This window comes from Wyeomyia smithii, chromosome 3 (genome assembly GCF_029784165.1).
Source record: "Wyeomyia smithii strain HCP4-BCI-WySm-NY-G18 chromosome 3, ASM2978416v1, whole genome shotgun sequence".
Classification (NCBI taxonomy): domain Eukaryota; kingdom Metazoa; phylum Arthropoda; class Insecta; order Diptera; family Culicidae; genus Wyeomyia; species Wyeomyia smithii.
In genome coordinates this window covers 1,521,887-1,538,322 of record NC_073696.1, presented here as the reverse complement: position 1 = coordinate 1,538,322, position 16,436 = coordinate 1,521,887, and the positions used below count along the sequence as shown (strand labels likewise).

At 36.5% G+C, this 16,436-nt stretch overlaps 1 protein-coding gene across 9 annotated transcripts in view; it reads left to right on the top strand.

Moving 5' to 3' along the window:
• Window positions 1–16,436, top strand: part of LOC129732598 (stress-activated protein kinase JNK) — a 131,226-nt gene that overhangs the window by 92,627 nt on the left and 22,163 nt on the right. For all 9 annotated transcript variants that reach the window (XM_055693600.1, XM_055693595.1, XM_055693599.1 and 6 more), the window contains one exon: window positions 7,834–7,918. The gene's annotated coding sequence lies outside the window, so the exon portion shown is untranslated. The remainder of the gene's footprint in view (window positions 1–7,833; window positions 7,919–16,436) is intronic.

Here is a 16,436-nt window from a genome sequence, read left to right as displayed (position 1 = left end):
AAAATACATATCGAGTGCACTTCGACGTACGATTTTTTTATTTTTCATTGAAAGTCCTATCAAATACCTTCAGTTTTCCATTAAATCTCTTTATCGGTCAAACGGCTCAAAAGATACAAATTTTTGAAAAATGATTGTCGATTTTTGGCAAACCCTAATTTAAAAAGAAGCACCCTAAGGACCATTTCGATAAAGAACAAGTATACCAACGTTGAGCATGATCTGAACCAAAAATAAATCTGATAATAAGAAAGGCTAATGGCATTTTAGGTGAATAACATTTTCTGACATCAGAAATGAGTTCAGCACCCCAAAATTGGCATCATGTGTCATTTTCAATCATTTTAGAAATACTTTTAGGTTTTTTTTTTTTCATCTATTGTTTTTTTCATCCAATCCGCCAATGTGCGGAGGATTGGAAACACTTTGTGTACGGATGATTTATCTCGGATTGCCTGCAATACTTTTTACAGTTCATCCTTTGTACAACGCCGTCTATTCGTCCGTTTTTGTATGCCCGCAGCATCAGTTCGACAAAAGAATTTACTTCAAACTCACTTGACCATATCACCCCAAAAAACTGTCCATTTTACCCCAAACAGGACGCCTTACAAAAACGCAATTTCTTACACTTTGTTTTCCACTATGTTATCATAATCTTTTATCAAAATGTAGCCTTTTACTAGACAAGTACGGCTGCAAAGCTGTTTAGACTGAAAACATAAAAGAAGTTTTCATGGAACCTTAAATACATGAGCGTTAAACTTACAACGAAATCAACTTTTGATGTTTCCTTTGTTTACATTGGCACTGCGGTGCACCTATCACAGCAAACCATGAACTTTTTATGTTAGGTAAGGTTAAGTAGTTCAAGGAAAGGATGAGTAGTACATGGAACCCAAAAAAGTAATACTTTCCAAGATAAATCACCTGTCCATTTCACCCCAGAGGTCCAAATTACCCTAAACTAACCTAATACCATCAGTTAACCAACGAAGAGAAATGGGGAGAAACCTACCACGTCGGAGGCTCTAAACGGTTTGTTGCTGGTTGTTTACAGACAGACATCTGTCTAAATTTTCGCTTGCCTTATCGTCAAGTAGAACAGTGTAGATCTGTGGAAGGCTCTGTGAGTTTGCTTTATATGCGGCTCCAAAGAGTATGCCTACACCAGGTCCCCCAGTGTGAGAAAAATAGCCATTAATTAAACCTCTCGGGTAAAATCCTACTTTGAATGGATGCTCGTAAATAAAATGAGCGAACGGTGAGAGATGCCTATCCTTTGCCATACCTAGGGCAAATATTGGGACAATTACCCAAAGCGAGGTATTTAAATAGGTACAATAGATTTCTGTGAAGCATTCCTACAAATTCTTCCAGAGAATCGATAGAGAATTCTTGTGGTGAACACCTTCGTTGTTTGACATCAGCAAAGACCGACGTCACGGAATTGCGAATATTCCTATCAACAGTCACCTATTATCGGTGATTTATTAACGATTTGATTGCGTTACAGTTGCCCTAATAGATTTTCTAAAAACAAAGACAGAAATAATTGAGTGGATCGAAAAGGCGGAAGAGGTCTTCTGTAAAATTGAAGAAAAGCTTATTTCTTCTACAATCCCAAGGAGTCCGGATTTTAACAAGAATTTTCAATTTAAATGGATTCTAGAGATATGGTGGTCAACAGAGAACTAATATAGGAAAAGGCGAGACAAAAAGTAAGCTAACTTCTTCTCGAGCCTCTACAAAAACAACCTCGTTGCTTCACTTGAATCTCAGCTGGTCCCATCAGATAGTTGCTACGATTTGATTGCTGTTACGGAATCATTACTCAATGAGAGCACATCGAGAACAGCATAGCCAAGTTCGATAGACTGGGAATTAGAGCTGATTTTTTAACCTGGTTTAATTATATCTTAGCAATCGCCGGTTAGCAGTCAATATATCCGGTTTTATTTCTAAAGAGTTCTTTGCAACTTCCGGAGCACCCCAAGGAAGCCATCCTGGACCTTTGTTTCTCCTACTGTACATACACGATGTAAACTTTTCCCTCAAAGACCCACGACTGTGATTTACCGATGATCCAAAATGTTTTTTGAAATCCTGACTAGTGAGGATGCTTATTTCCTTGAAAGACAATGAGCGAAAACAATTGATCACTGAACCTCGAAAAATGTTCGGATATTTCGTTTACGCAAAAAACGCTTCGTTTCAACTATCATCTTGCAGGAAGCGGTATCAATAGAGCTACATGCATCAAAGACCTGACGATCAATTGACGTTCAAACAGTACATAACTAACATCGTTGCCAAAGGATCTCGTTGTTTGAAATTCGTTATGAGACTGGCCAAAAAGTGTAGTGACATATATTGCTTGAAATTCTTGTTCTTTCAATACTTGAATACTGCCCTGGTGCTGATTGAGTTGAGACAGTTCAACGAAGATTTGTTCGATTCTTACTTCGACGATTGCCATAGTGCAACCCACACCAGTTGCCGAGTAATGAGAGTCGTAGGCTTCTCATCGAATTTAATTGGTTACGAACGAGGCGAGACCTTTCACATGTCATGCTAATTGCAAATATTCTCAAGAACAACATCGACTTCCCTGTACTCCTCAGCGAATTGAATATTAATGTGCGCTCTAGAGCTTTTCGCAATAGTGTCTTTTTAGGTTACCTTTTAGTCATACCAACTACAGAGCCAAAGGCAACGAACCTTTAAGAGGCTATTTCGGTTTTCGATTTTAACCTTCCACGTGGCTATATTAAAACTATTTATTTTTAGATTACTTAGGGTCCGTCAGTAGAACCATATTTTGTCTGTTGATATGTTAGAAATAAATAAATAAATAAATACACAAACTTGCCAGGCCGCAAAAGAAATTAGCACACCTGTGAGAAAGAAGTGTTGCCTACGCTTCTATCTATTTAGCATTCCGGGATATGCGGAAAGTTTGCATTTCACACATGTTACAGACAGGCATGCCAATGGTACAGTTTTTTTTTAGTGTCTGCCAAGGGGTTTTTTCCGTATTGCTGTTTGTTCGTGATACCTATCGTGCTGGCAGTCCGATAGTTACATTGAGAACGTATTGGCAACAGAGCATCACAAGAGGAAACGTAAAATGTACTCCGTGTTTCGATTCGGCATCATTTGGAAGATGTCTTCGGGATTGCGAATGTAGTAAAAAGAAGAAACTATTTTTTATACAGACAATCGCGTCCACACTACACAAACAGCGTGTGTCGGCAACAGTCCGAATCCACCGGAGACATTTTTTCTCTCTTTTTTATTTGCCTATAATGGATGTCGTTTGACGGCTGTTTAAAAAAGGCTGTGGGAAGAAGAAGCGCAAGGACTGCTCGGCACCTTGCCGACAGCCTTCGTGCAAAGACAAGCAAACTCGGCAATAGAGCGGCTGTGCATTGAAGGATGTGTGTTATATGTTACCATACATACTATCGTCGACATGGGAATAAGGTAAACAGCAAAGAAAAAAAACATTCGTGTATGGGGAACTAGACGGCAGCGTTATAGTCGCAATTTATTTTATCTGTCGACTGTCTTTATTTTGCCAATACCAACACTGCCATAGAGAGACGCTCTCGGTTGTCATCTAAAAATTTCATCGATCGGTACATTGTTTCCCCTGGTTAATAATTCTCCTGCTCATTTTGCTCATTTTGACCACTAAGTGGAAAGTTTCGCCACATTTTTGTAGCCGACTTTGCAACCCTACGATATGACCATTATCCATCAAAAGGGGAAGGACAATGTGGTAGCGGATGCACTTTCTAGTTGTGTGGCATGGCAAAAGTGTCGACTCATTCGACTACGTCGTGATATGAAAATCTAAAACAAAAGGGTCTTATTCAACCTGACAAATTTGTGAACTATTTCACTAACCAGAGTTGAACTCCAATATTATTGGCCTGAAAAATCCCTAGATTTTCAACTCCATGTCCGATCACACAGTGGCGGCTTTTCGAACAAAGGTCGGGCAGAACCCAAAATATTCTTTCAAAAGTGGAAAACCCATATTAGGTTGATTTTTGAGGGCAAAAAATATTTTTGATATCAAAAGACACGAAAAATAATAAAATATTTCCCTGTTTTTTGCATGAGCTCCACAGCGACCAGTAGTTTTTTTATCTTTTGCGGTATCCAAAATATCGAAATATTTACGTTATTCTCGAATTTCATAAATTCCTTATGGAGATTATTGAGATTCCATAGATTTCTATCTGGAATTTAGAGGAATTTCAAAGTTCTGACGTTTGAATAATTTCTCGCGTAACTTTTCGAAAGGGCCTTGGTAACAATAAGAGATTCTTTCCTCACTCAAAATATTTCGTCAATTGCAGCGTCATTAGAAAGGTTTTCAATGGATTCTTGCCACGTCTCGCGACCGCGTCTTGAATTTAAAGAATGTATGAAAAACAAAGTTCTGCCCGAAATTTAAAAAAAGCGAACATTTTTACATTCCTTTATAGAAAGTTCTCAAATAAATTTCTAAAAAGCATATTAGAAATCTTTCCAATGAAGAAGTTTTTCAAACATTATAAATCTCAATGCAATATCCATTAAAAATCGAAAATATCCAGCACACACGTATACCGGAAATGCCAAATAAAGATCTAAAATAAGTCTAATTAATAGTTTGACAAAACTCTGGAACCTCAACTCCAGGCCGAAGTGTCCCTTGCTGTTCGAAGAAGTCGTCTCCATTCATTTCGGTCTATGGCTGCAACTCGCCAGCAGGTCGATTAATAATAATGAAACACATTTAACAGAACTTCACTTTGTAAACATTTTGATACAAATGAAACTTTTCAGACTCTTAAATTAAAAAAAAAGTACCTAATCAGGTTATGGATGAAAATTTAAAAAATATTTTTTATGTTAAATTATCAGAAATAGTAATACATTGGAATACACATAATACTAACAACAAGAAAACCGAAAGAATCCAAAAGGATCTGAAAATTCTCAAATCCTGAAAGAATCGAGCTTCAAATCTGCAAGCGATTGGAAACCCAAACTAAAAGTTCCCACCGTTCATAGATTTTCATGGAATCTTGGAAGATTTTAGAAGAACCGTAAGAGTTCTTTACTCTAAACTTCAGATGAAGAAATTTGTGGGATACCAATAATTTCCACAAATTCTTGAAACTATGTTTAAGCAATCTATGAAAAGCGCGAGTTTACAGTTTCAGGATCCAAACGGTAGATTCAGAGTGGAATGCTTTTTTGAATGCTCTCAAGAATACTTTCAAGAATCTTTTCCATCAAAAATCCGTCAAGAATCCTTTCAATAAGCTTCAGATCATCATCGAGAATCATTAAATTTCAAGCCGATTTACTCGAAATGCTACAAAATTCTCAAGTTTTTTAAAACATAAATGCTTTCCTAAATCTGTTTATTTGGGGTGTGGTAAATTGGAACTACAACTCAAAGGTAGCAGTTTTGAGAAGATTAAAATCTTACGCAAGTGGATTATAAACAAAAAATTTTCTCAAATCATAACATATCATATCAAAAGGAGAATTTATTCATAATCTTTTAATTCTAAGGAATTTTGACAGACATTTTTTATAGTTATATTCTTTAGTATTGAAGGTATTTGCTGTTTCCTTAATAATTTGTTGATCCGTTATATTTTGGAGGCTTTCTTGCAGATCTTCAAGGTATTTTTGCGATATAAATCGCAGACCAATTTAAAAAAATGAACATACGTTAAATTTATTTTAGCTTCCTTTATCAAGCATAAAACAGTACTTATTGTTGTGTCATTTATGAGGCACGAAGTAAAAAGGAAGCGTATTAATTCCCCGCGCGTGGGTTTGATTTTCAGAAATATGCACCGGTTTCAACCATCGGAAATTAAACCTGATTGATGTTTGAACGGATCAACATATTCACATGAAACAGCATCTGAATCAGTGGAAAACATGCCTCCCACCTCAAGCACTATTCAGTTTGTTTTTCAATGGCGAATATGCGTATTGTGCCTACTTTTTCCATAACAAGTTTTTCACTCGATAGCTATTTAATATTCAAAAAAATATTTTCCGTTCGAAAGAGTGCATCTCATTGAGATTGGTGGAAATGATAATTGTTTGCATAAAATTGCGACACGTAAAACATCAAAAAGCAGTTTATTGCATAGAGAAAAAGAGAGCGAACATTTGTTATGCAGATAATTCCATATTTTTATTTGTCCCTCTTGTCCCTATTGACAAGCAAAACGAACCCACTGCATACAGCTACTGAATTCAATTTAGCTATTTTTCACCGACCGGCATGAACATCATCATGGTTATCGTGTCGTGCCAATCTGGAATATTATCGACCCAATTAAACCACGTGTTTTTCGTTTTTTTTTGCTTCAGGTACAAACACTCACAGTAATTATGCATGTGACAGTCGGTTTCCCATCAAAGTCGTTTCAAAATTTCATTTGCAAAAGTTAATTGCTCTCATTTCATGAATATTTATCACATCATTTCGACCGGGGATTAAACTGCTTTCGACACTGAAAATTGACTGGTCACTCGAGGACGTGATGAAAAAAAAAACAAATTGCTACCAGTAGGGACTCTGAAGACCACCAAATTCAATTATTTCGCAAATTTGTTTTCGCCCAATCGCAGCAACACTCCTAGAGTCAAGGCATCTCTGCAGGTTTGTTCTGCTACCAGACTACAGCCGTTCCACTTCACAAGTAATGAAGCTTTAGTGGATCTCGAAGGTCATTATTTTCTGGTTGGCGACAGATGCAGCAAACCAGACGATTTTATTATGCGGTTTACATAGAACTGAAATTGGTGCTCGAAAGTCGATCGAACTACAGTTTCCATCTCATAGCTTTGAGCAAACTCAATCTCACAGACTGAGACGATTCATACATTAAATAAATATGTACACAAAGCATCATACTGTAAACACACATATATCCGGCTTCATTCGAGCGAATATGGAACCCTTGATCAATGGTCTATTCTGAGCCGATTAGTACAACCCGCATCTGTAGGCCTGTGTACCTATCGGTAAACACTGTGGAATGGAGGAAAGATTTATATGTATAACGGAAACCACCTTCGTGCAGGATTAAAATAATCTTCAGCACCCAAAAATAAACGATCCGGTGAAAGGCAGCCGCAAGGAAGATTGACAGCCATCATAGAGATAAATTCATCCTCACTCGAGCGTTACGAGAAAAGCATTCGATTGTGAAATTATGGCTCCTAGTGATTCTTACCAGGAAATTTAAAGCGTAGATTTTTAAAGGTGGTTTGGTGGGATAGTTTTTTTCAGTTTATATCAATCCAATGGCAAACAAACCGCAACGCAATTTCAGTTCTGTACGAATGCAAATGAAAACTTTTCACCTCGAATTTTCATTAATCCTATTAGCATCATCAAAGCAACGCACCCGTTAGTATTGGGCACCGACCGAAAGTTATGGCTTGTTTACCAGGTCCCACAGTCAATACCAGCGGACCACAAAACGCTCCCGGGGTTAACAAATCCGTCCCGCAAAAAAACTGCTGGTGTCCTGTTCAATAACGGCGGTTTAATTAAACTAGCACTCGTTAATTTTATCATCATAAAATGGGGATGAATGCTTTCACAGCGAAAAGTACACAAACCCCCCTTTGTCTGCAATTTGATGTCAAAGATTGCTCTATGACTCTTGTATATAACAAATTACAATGCGTCTCCATTAAGCGTGCAGGAATGAACTTTCAAATATCATAACAATCATTTTATCAATTTTTTCTATAGTTAATTTTTCAAAGCTCTTAACTATATTCCTTTTTTAGTTTCAGATATCATCTCTGCTAACCTCGCTGAACAATCATAGATTCTTCGTACCTTCCAAAGTAGAATGGGATCTTCTACATTATGGTAAGTTCAGAAAATGACACACCTCCATTGACCGGGCGTCAGAATAATGAAAAATCAAAGACGGCTTCAAACTAGCTACGGGCGAATTTTTTTTTTCTTCCACAGCAAAAAAATATTTCTCCAAGTAGCAATAAAGTCTCAACGTCTTTTCTTTTCTCTGTTCGTTTCGTGAAGATTTACTGTAATATGCATTATTCAATAGGATCATATTTTCTTGCCGGATGGAGCGGGCAAGACGGTGCTTCCATGTCCATGCTGGCGCAGCGATGCTGCACAGCGGTTGTGTCATCGGAGCTCTCGAGCATGGTACATGTAGAGTACAATCTTTCGCCACGATAATCATCTCTGCTGAGTGGTAAACTGGATCAACTGTCAGTCTGGAAAATGTATGACTTATCGATTGCGCTGTTTTGCAATGTAGATTAAGCTTCCAATCAACGCCAAACTAAAGCAAAAAAAATCCTCTTCATACTGAACTTTAACTTCAAGCTGCCGCACGGGCCGCCGCGTGACATGTAGGAACCAATCTCGTGCAAAGTAGAAACGATGGACATCATCTTGCTGCAAATGATTTTATAATTTGATTGCACGTACTCTGGCGCTTGCGGATATCCTTCGGTTTGCACAAACGGCGATGGGAAGTGATGATGATGGCGAAAAATCCACCATTCGTGGCACGGTTCTGTCACTGGTTCGCGCTAGTCTTGGCGCATGGGATGAGGTTTCACCACTAGACCGCTCGAGAGCCAGCCACTTTAGCGTGACAGGTTCATTTTACAAATTTTGGCTTGCCTTCTACCTTGACATGTTCTATCCCCGGTGAAATTCCAACCTCCATCGACGACAACTTTAACTAAGCGAATATCAAGCTTTACGTGAAACTTTCCTACTCAAATAAGGTCCCCATAACGCTCTGATGACTTTGCATTGCAAGGACACTCTTCCAATAAAAAATAACCGAGATCAAGATAAAAAGTACACAAACTGCAATTTAGTGAATTGGGCGCGTCCCATGAAAAGGCATGAAGGATGTCGCCGAAAAGCTGACCGGCAGGCAGTTCATGCTGGGAATCGTGACCCGATAAGTTTGTTTTACTGGCACCATTCCAATGCGAACTGCGGCTCGGGTTGCGGCGTTTTTGTGTTCTATTTAGGGTGCTCTCGAACATCAATCTTGTCGGATGTTTTTGTATCAAGGGTCGTCTCGGTGTAATGCGGGTAAAAAAGCGACATTACATAACAGACCATTGTTTAAAGGGTGAATTGTGTTGCGATGTTGCAAATCACGACGAAACTCGACGTGACAGACGCGCGATAGTAATGGTCTGAGATCCATCTTCTGTCATAATTCTGAAACATAGACCAGGTGAAGAATATATTCAGTGCTTCTCAGCACCATGCCATGGTCTTAACTTTCGAATTGTTTACGACCTTCTCTGGCGGAACCATCCTAACAATGATTGATGGTTACATGAATAAGCAACTCCTCTAGTAGGATGTTTTCCTCAAAATAAAAAACATCTATATTCTTTTTGTCGTATATCAGGCAGAAACAAAAGTTTTGACACAAAACAAAAGCGGGGAAGCTTTTGCGAGCGAACTTTTTGACTGCTATTTATGGTAAGAACGCAACTGCAAAAACAAATATAAAAAAAGGCATGTTTTGGGATTTCACAATGTTTATAAAATAAGAATATCTTATTCAACATTTTGCATGTTTCGTTTTTGTAATTACTTTTCTTAATGCAGAAATTCCATAATAAATCCTGATCGAAAATTTTGCTCCGATCGTACTCAAAATCGATGGAGTTGTTCTTTATTAAAAAATTTTAGACTCATTTTTCGATTGACCCTTAGCAGGTCACTTTCTGTTACAGGGTTGCCCAAAAAATCAACGTTTTTCAAATTTTCAAAGATTCTTAACATTTTAGTCTTTTGGCATTGAATTGCACTTAAATAACAATAACTTTACGAAAAGGAAGATACAATCCTTTGTTCGCCGTTTTGAAATACTTGAGAGCCAGGAGACTTCATTTTTTTTTTTAATTTTTCAAAAAATTTACATTAAGTAGGGTATCGAACGTCTTCGTCAGTGATTCTCTTCGGCCCCTTTTTGCATAAGATTGCTGCAGAAAAACTCTCGTAGAAAACCACTGACGAAGACGTTCGATACCCTATCAAGTTTTCACGGCGTTCTCGTTTTGAAGGGCTCAAGACTTGGGACTTGTGGACTTGGTACTTGTGGACTTGGGACTTGTGGACTTGAAACATGAAAATTTGGACTTCTAACTTGGGACTTGCGGACTTGGGGACTTCTGGACTTGTAGACTTGGGACTTGTTTTTCGGGTTCGAGTCACCGTGCTCTAATCTTGGAATTGGTACTTGGGACTTGTGGACTTGAGACTAGTGGACTTGAGACTTGTGGACTTGGGACTTGTGGACTTAGGACTTATGGACTTGCGACTTGTAGACTTGGGACTTGTGGAGTCGTGGACTTGTGGGTTTGGGACTTGCTACTTGTGACGTGGTTCTGGTGAACTTGCATCTTGTGGACTTGAGACTTACGAACTTGGGACTTGTGGACTTCTGGACTTAACACGTGTGGATTGGTGGACTTGTGGACTTGGGACTTGGGACTTGGGACTTGGGACTTTGGACATGAAACTTGTGGACTTGGGACATGAAACCGTGTATCTAATCATGGAATTGGAACTTGGGACTTGTGGACTTGGGACTTGAGGACTTAGGACTTGTGGACTTGGTACTTGTGGACTTGGTACTTGTGGACTTGTGGACTTTAGACTTGTGGACTGGTGGACTTGTGGATTTGGGACTTGTGACGTGGTACTGGTGAACTTGGACCTTGTGGACTTGGGACTTGGAACTTGGGACTTGTGGACTTGACACTTCTGGATTGGTGGACTTGTGAACTTGGGACTTGTTTTCTAGGTTCGAATCACCTTGTATCTAATCTCGGAATTGGAACTTGGGACTGGTGGACTTGGGACTTGTGAATTTGGGGCTTGTGGACTTGGGACTTGTGGACTTAGTACTTGGGACTTGTGGATTTCGCACTTGTGGACTTGTGAACGTGATACTTGTGGACTTGGAACTAGTGGGACTTATTGTTATATGTGGCATAGAGGGTTTGCAATCTAGATTTTCACCGTTACGTAGTTTGTGTGCGACACCTAACTGTTTTAATGTAGACGCATGGCGCAAAGTCGATTATTTTGGTTGGGCTTATAAAAGAAACCATCGGGTGATGAGAGGCAAACAAAAAAAAAAACGGGTTCGTAATTTCATCGATTTTTCCTCTTCGAATTTTTCTTGTCCTAATTTAGTTTAGGTAACTATTTTTCTAATTAATTTTTTCATGTTTGCTCATATCTTTATTTTATTCATAAGATTATTCTTATCAATATTTCAAATATTATAATCTTCTCAGTTTTTCTTGACTCTCATTAAAGATCAAATTTTTTATTCACATACAATATCACCAAGATTCCCAGTTTTTTTATATTTTATTTTAAGAAATTTTCGTGTTATTTCCGTGTTTCTTAATATAGTTGTCTCTAATTTAGTTGAATATTTAATTCTTTTTTGTTCCAGTTATTGTAATATTCACCTTTTTATTAGTGTCACTATTAAATATGACTAATACTACCTTTTTTTTCTTTCCATCTTCTCTTATTTAAAACTTTTCCTATCGATTTACGTTCTTCTTCTTATTCGTTTATTTTCCTTTTCTATGTTCTTCAAGTTGTTTTATTTTTCATCTCTCATCTAACTTAATTCATCCTTTTTTATTTTTCATCTCCCTTTTGTTTTGACGTGGGACTACGTCTTTGTTTACTATACTGGGATGCATTCTGTAAAATTGGAAATGAAACTGGCAAATGTTGCGTCAAATTTCAAACGTTAATAGCAGCATAACCACATGATGGATAACAATAACCAATATGTTGTTGGATAGATAAAATGTGTAACAATTTTATAAAACGCTAGTTATCATTATTACTTCACTGCTCAACGGTGAAAATTGACAATGAACCAATTACATGTGAGCATCGCAAGCACAGACGGCGTGAATGGACACCATCCGTTTCCCGTGATATTCTCTGTATCAATATCGATAGAAAAATTGACAGAGTCTCCCCACCTCAATAGGTCAATTTATTTTTGCTTCCATGAGCTTAGACTAAAATGATGTCTCAAAGGTAAAAGTTTTCCGAAAAGTTTGAAACCATCTCCATTCCTGGACAATTTCTAAACCTGCTTTCAAAACCTCATAAAAACTGATGTCTTGAAAGAAAACATGCTGGTAAAAGCAATAGTACCAGTGGAGTAAAGAACCGCAGGTCTCTCGTCGTCTATGATTGCAGCGGTACTCTTCTATTCGCACTATTCGGTACTATTCATATTGCAGTGGTACACTTTTGTTCGTACATTTCTATTCACGTGCAATCGAGGAAAAACTGCAATGCTGCTGTTGATGGTGATTGATATGATTACCATAAACTATTCGACAAGAATTGTGAATTTTGCAACGGATATTTATTCAATTATATCTTCGATATTAACTAAATAATCGTGACCGGATAGTATCGAAAGAGTAAATTCCACATATATACATTTATAGAAGCGTAAGAGCCTGCGAATGCTTGTGATTTTTTGGTTTATTTACTAAGATTCATTAGAATCTCCCTTTACATTTCAAAATGGTTAGATGATATATTCTTATACAAAGTTTTATCATAATAAACGTTTGTATATTAGCAGTCTTCGTAATACAGCGAATGTAGTTGTAGGTAAATGAAAATAATTGTCAAGCGAAAAACAAAAATGGAATTGTGGATTGTTATGGTTTTTCTGCTGGAACTTGTTAATAATTTTGTTAGACATATCTTCTTATGTTTGCCACTTAATGAACCTTTGTAAGTGCGTCTATATTATTTTGAAAGTAAGAACCATATCAAAGATTTGATTTAATCAAAGTTCAATAAGACAAAACCATTTGTTAAAATAACGTAAGTATTACTGGATTTGGTTTTCGAGGATATAGAGTTAATTCTGACTTTGACGCATTACGAGAAATTTTTGGTGCTTTTTCAACAAGAATGATATGCTTGTGCCTTGTCAAATACATGTTGTTTGCAAAAAAAAATACTACAGGCTACTACAAATATCGCCGAATATATAAGATTTTCTTTCGAGTGTTGTTGAATATATTTCAAAAAATTGATTTCCAGGGGAGGCTGAAAATAAAAATACGAACAGTCGCTGAGCAAACACCTTGATTCTGTCTGCAGGCTCTGTATATTTTGTAACAAAAAATCCCCTAATTACAGTGTTTAGTCCCACGTCACCATTTCATCCAACCCTAGGGCTGTTTACCTTGTAGTATTCCACAATACATTTTACCTGTTGTATTTTTCAATACTTACTATCTGACGTTTTTCCTCACTCATATCTTTTGCGTTTGATATTTATTGCCTGTATGGTTTGCTCATATCGTTATTTAATCATTTTTCTCTCTGTTCAATGTTTTAATGCTTCTCATGACGGTTTTCTTTTGTGTTTTTTTATATTTTTGATTATTCATTTCTGATAGTTTACTGTATTATAGCTGCAAATTTAGTTTTTGTTAAAAATTCGACCTTTTTGAAATTTTATTGCTTATTGTTCTAATTTTTTGTCAATTTTTAATATTTACTCTCCTTTTTTCAATGACATGCATTTGGTCTGTTATTTCCATTCGAATAATGTTACCAATCATTATTCTTTTCTTCGAGTTTTATCCCTTTCTACTCTTATTCCTCTAATATTTCTTATTTTTCATTATTTTTAGTTTAATTTCTTCTATTCCTATTTCACTCTCCAGTTTCTGTTTCTTCATTTCTTTTCTTTTTTTCCATTTTCTTTTTTCCTTTCGAACATTTGGTTGTTTTTCCTCTTCACTCACCCCTTTTGTTTATATTCGTAGGTTTAGTTGCATCACTATATCCGATTGCTTCTTCAGTTACAATTCCTGTTTACTTTAGAATTTCTGTTTCGTTTGAATTTGTCTTTTGTAACGTATGTTTTTAAAGCGAATATATGATTTCTTTTGGCCTGAAATGGAAAATTTGATAGAAATGTGGTCGTTATCTTCTACTGTTTCTGAGTAATGAAGAAAAACAACCCGCGTAAAAAATACCGTTTCTGATAATTCTATCCGTATTTTATTGCCCTTTTCTACTTTATTTTCTTTGACTTTTACTCAAAAAATTTAGTAAAACTAAGTTTCCTATTCCTGTTACCCTTCGGTCTTTTATTCTCAATTTTCATTCTCCTTTTAAAAACCACTTTTCCTTTTGTACCCATTTTAATTTAACAATTTTTTATTTATTTTTATTATTGTTTCTCTCTCTGTTTTTTTTTTCTGTTTTCTCTTGTCAACATTTTCTCTTTCGTATTCTTTTCTCACACTCTATTTTACACATCTACCTATTTTTAAAACTCTTTTTTTTTTCGTGTCTTTTCTCAGATTTAGTAGCTTTATTGTATCTGATTCCCTTTTCAGTTACGATTCTTTCCTTCTTTCTTATTCCTGTCTCATTTGCTTTTGCTATCTCCTTTTATTCATATATTTGAATATCTTATTATTTCAAAATGTAGGCATGTTTATCTCAGTCTCACTTTAATTTTATTTTAATGTCTCTTTCATTAGTTTAGACTGAATTCCTTTCAACTGTTTCTGTTTATTTTTTTTTATTTTTTCCATATATTTCAGTCTTTTTTCAATCTTCATTTAAAACTTTGCGAATAGATTTTCGTTTTCCTTCCTAATTTTTTTCTTTTATTTCTTGTTCATTTGTTCATTTGTTCATCTTTCTCATTTAAGCCTTCTCTGTTTACTTTTGTTATTGTCTCTTTCTGTGTTTCTTTTTCTCCTTTCTATTCTCTCCTTACAGTCCATTCAATACATTTGAGGTATCTCTCTATTTTTCCTTTTTCTCGCATCTTTTGCATTTTTATGTCTGTTCTCAGGTTGAACTGCATTCTTGTATCTGATTCTTTTTTCAATAACAATTTTTTTATGCTTGCTAATTATTATCGCTTTCGCTTTTACTTCTCCCCTTTCAACTCGTTTCTTTTTGCTTGTTGTGTCTTCAATCTCTTTTTTATTTCACTTAAGTGTCTCTGTTATTGTTCTAGTTTTGAATATTTTCCACTTTTTTTTTTATTTTCTCTTATATGTTTTTATATTTCATATAAGAATTATTTAATATCATAATTTTTTTGCAATTTTTGGAGCTTCTACTTTATTTATGCGTCTTCGTGTTTCCTATGATGTTTGCGTTTGATTTTGTTATCTCTATCTGTTTGCCGCCATGCCCAAATGTTGAATCTTTCTGCCTTCTTTGTTTGAAACGTTGCGTTAGTTTCTTTTCCTTCCTCATGCTCTCTCTCTCTCTCTCTCTCTCTCTCTCTCTCTCTCTTTTTCTACTTTTCTCTCTTTCTCTCTCTCTCTCTCGCTCTCTCTCTATCTATCTCTATCACTCTCTATTTCTCTCTATCACTCTCTATCACTCTCTATCTCTCTATCACTCTCTATCTCTCTATCACTCTCTATCTCTCTCTATCACTCCCTATCTCTCTCTATCGCTCTCTATCTCTCTCTATCTCTTTCTCTATCTCTCTCTATCTCTTTCTCTATCTCTCTCTATCTCTTTCTCTCTATCTCTATCTCTCTCTCTATCTCTCTCTATCTCTTTCTCTATCTCTGTCTCTATCTCTAGTTCTCTCTATCTCTCCCTATCTGTCTATCTCTATCATGTCCTCCCACTTGCCGCACATTTTAACGGAAACAACTTTGTTGAAGACACTACCATTTTATCTACCTAATAAAATAGATTTTTCGAACTAGATTTGTATTTTTAACAACGACTTTTACCCGTTAACATTCAAGTTCATTAAGCAGACAACGTGTGCAGTAGGGAAATGCTTAATGAACTTCAATGTTAACGGGTAAAAGCCGTCGTTAAAAATAGAAATTTTAGTTCGAAAAATTTAGCCCTACGGAGCACCTTCCGTTGTTGTGTCGCACTTGCAAGCACGACTCAGACTGACTTTGGTCTCGATCACACAGTTCTATAAGAGCTACCGGCATCAGCTGACTCTTCTGTGTGTGCTAAGACATTCCTTTCAGTCTATAAATAACTATAAATAGGGATGAGCAATAGAATGAGTCGGCATTGGAATGTGATACACATATAGATTGTGGAACAGTACCACCGTCCTCCGTAGTTTAATTGGTCAAAACACCATGCCGGAGACAGGGACATTGCGAGTTTAAGTCCCGTCGGGATGCGGTATATTTTTCCAAATCTGTCATATTTCCAGTTCGCTTATTTTTCGCTTTCCCTACTGCACACATTGTCTGCTTGATGTTCTCATAAAATGGACTTGAGTGGAATTTTCTATAGATTCCACTAAAAATCAATTGTTTGCAATTAATTTTTTAGTGATTTT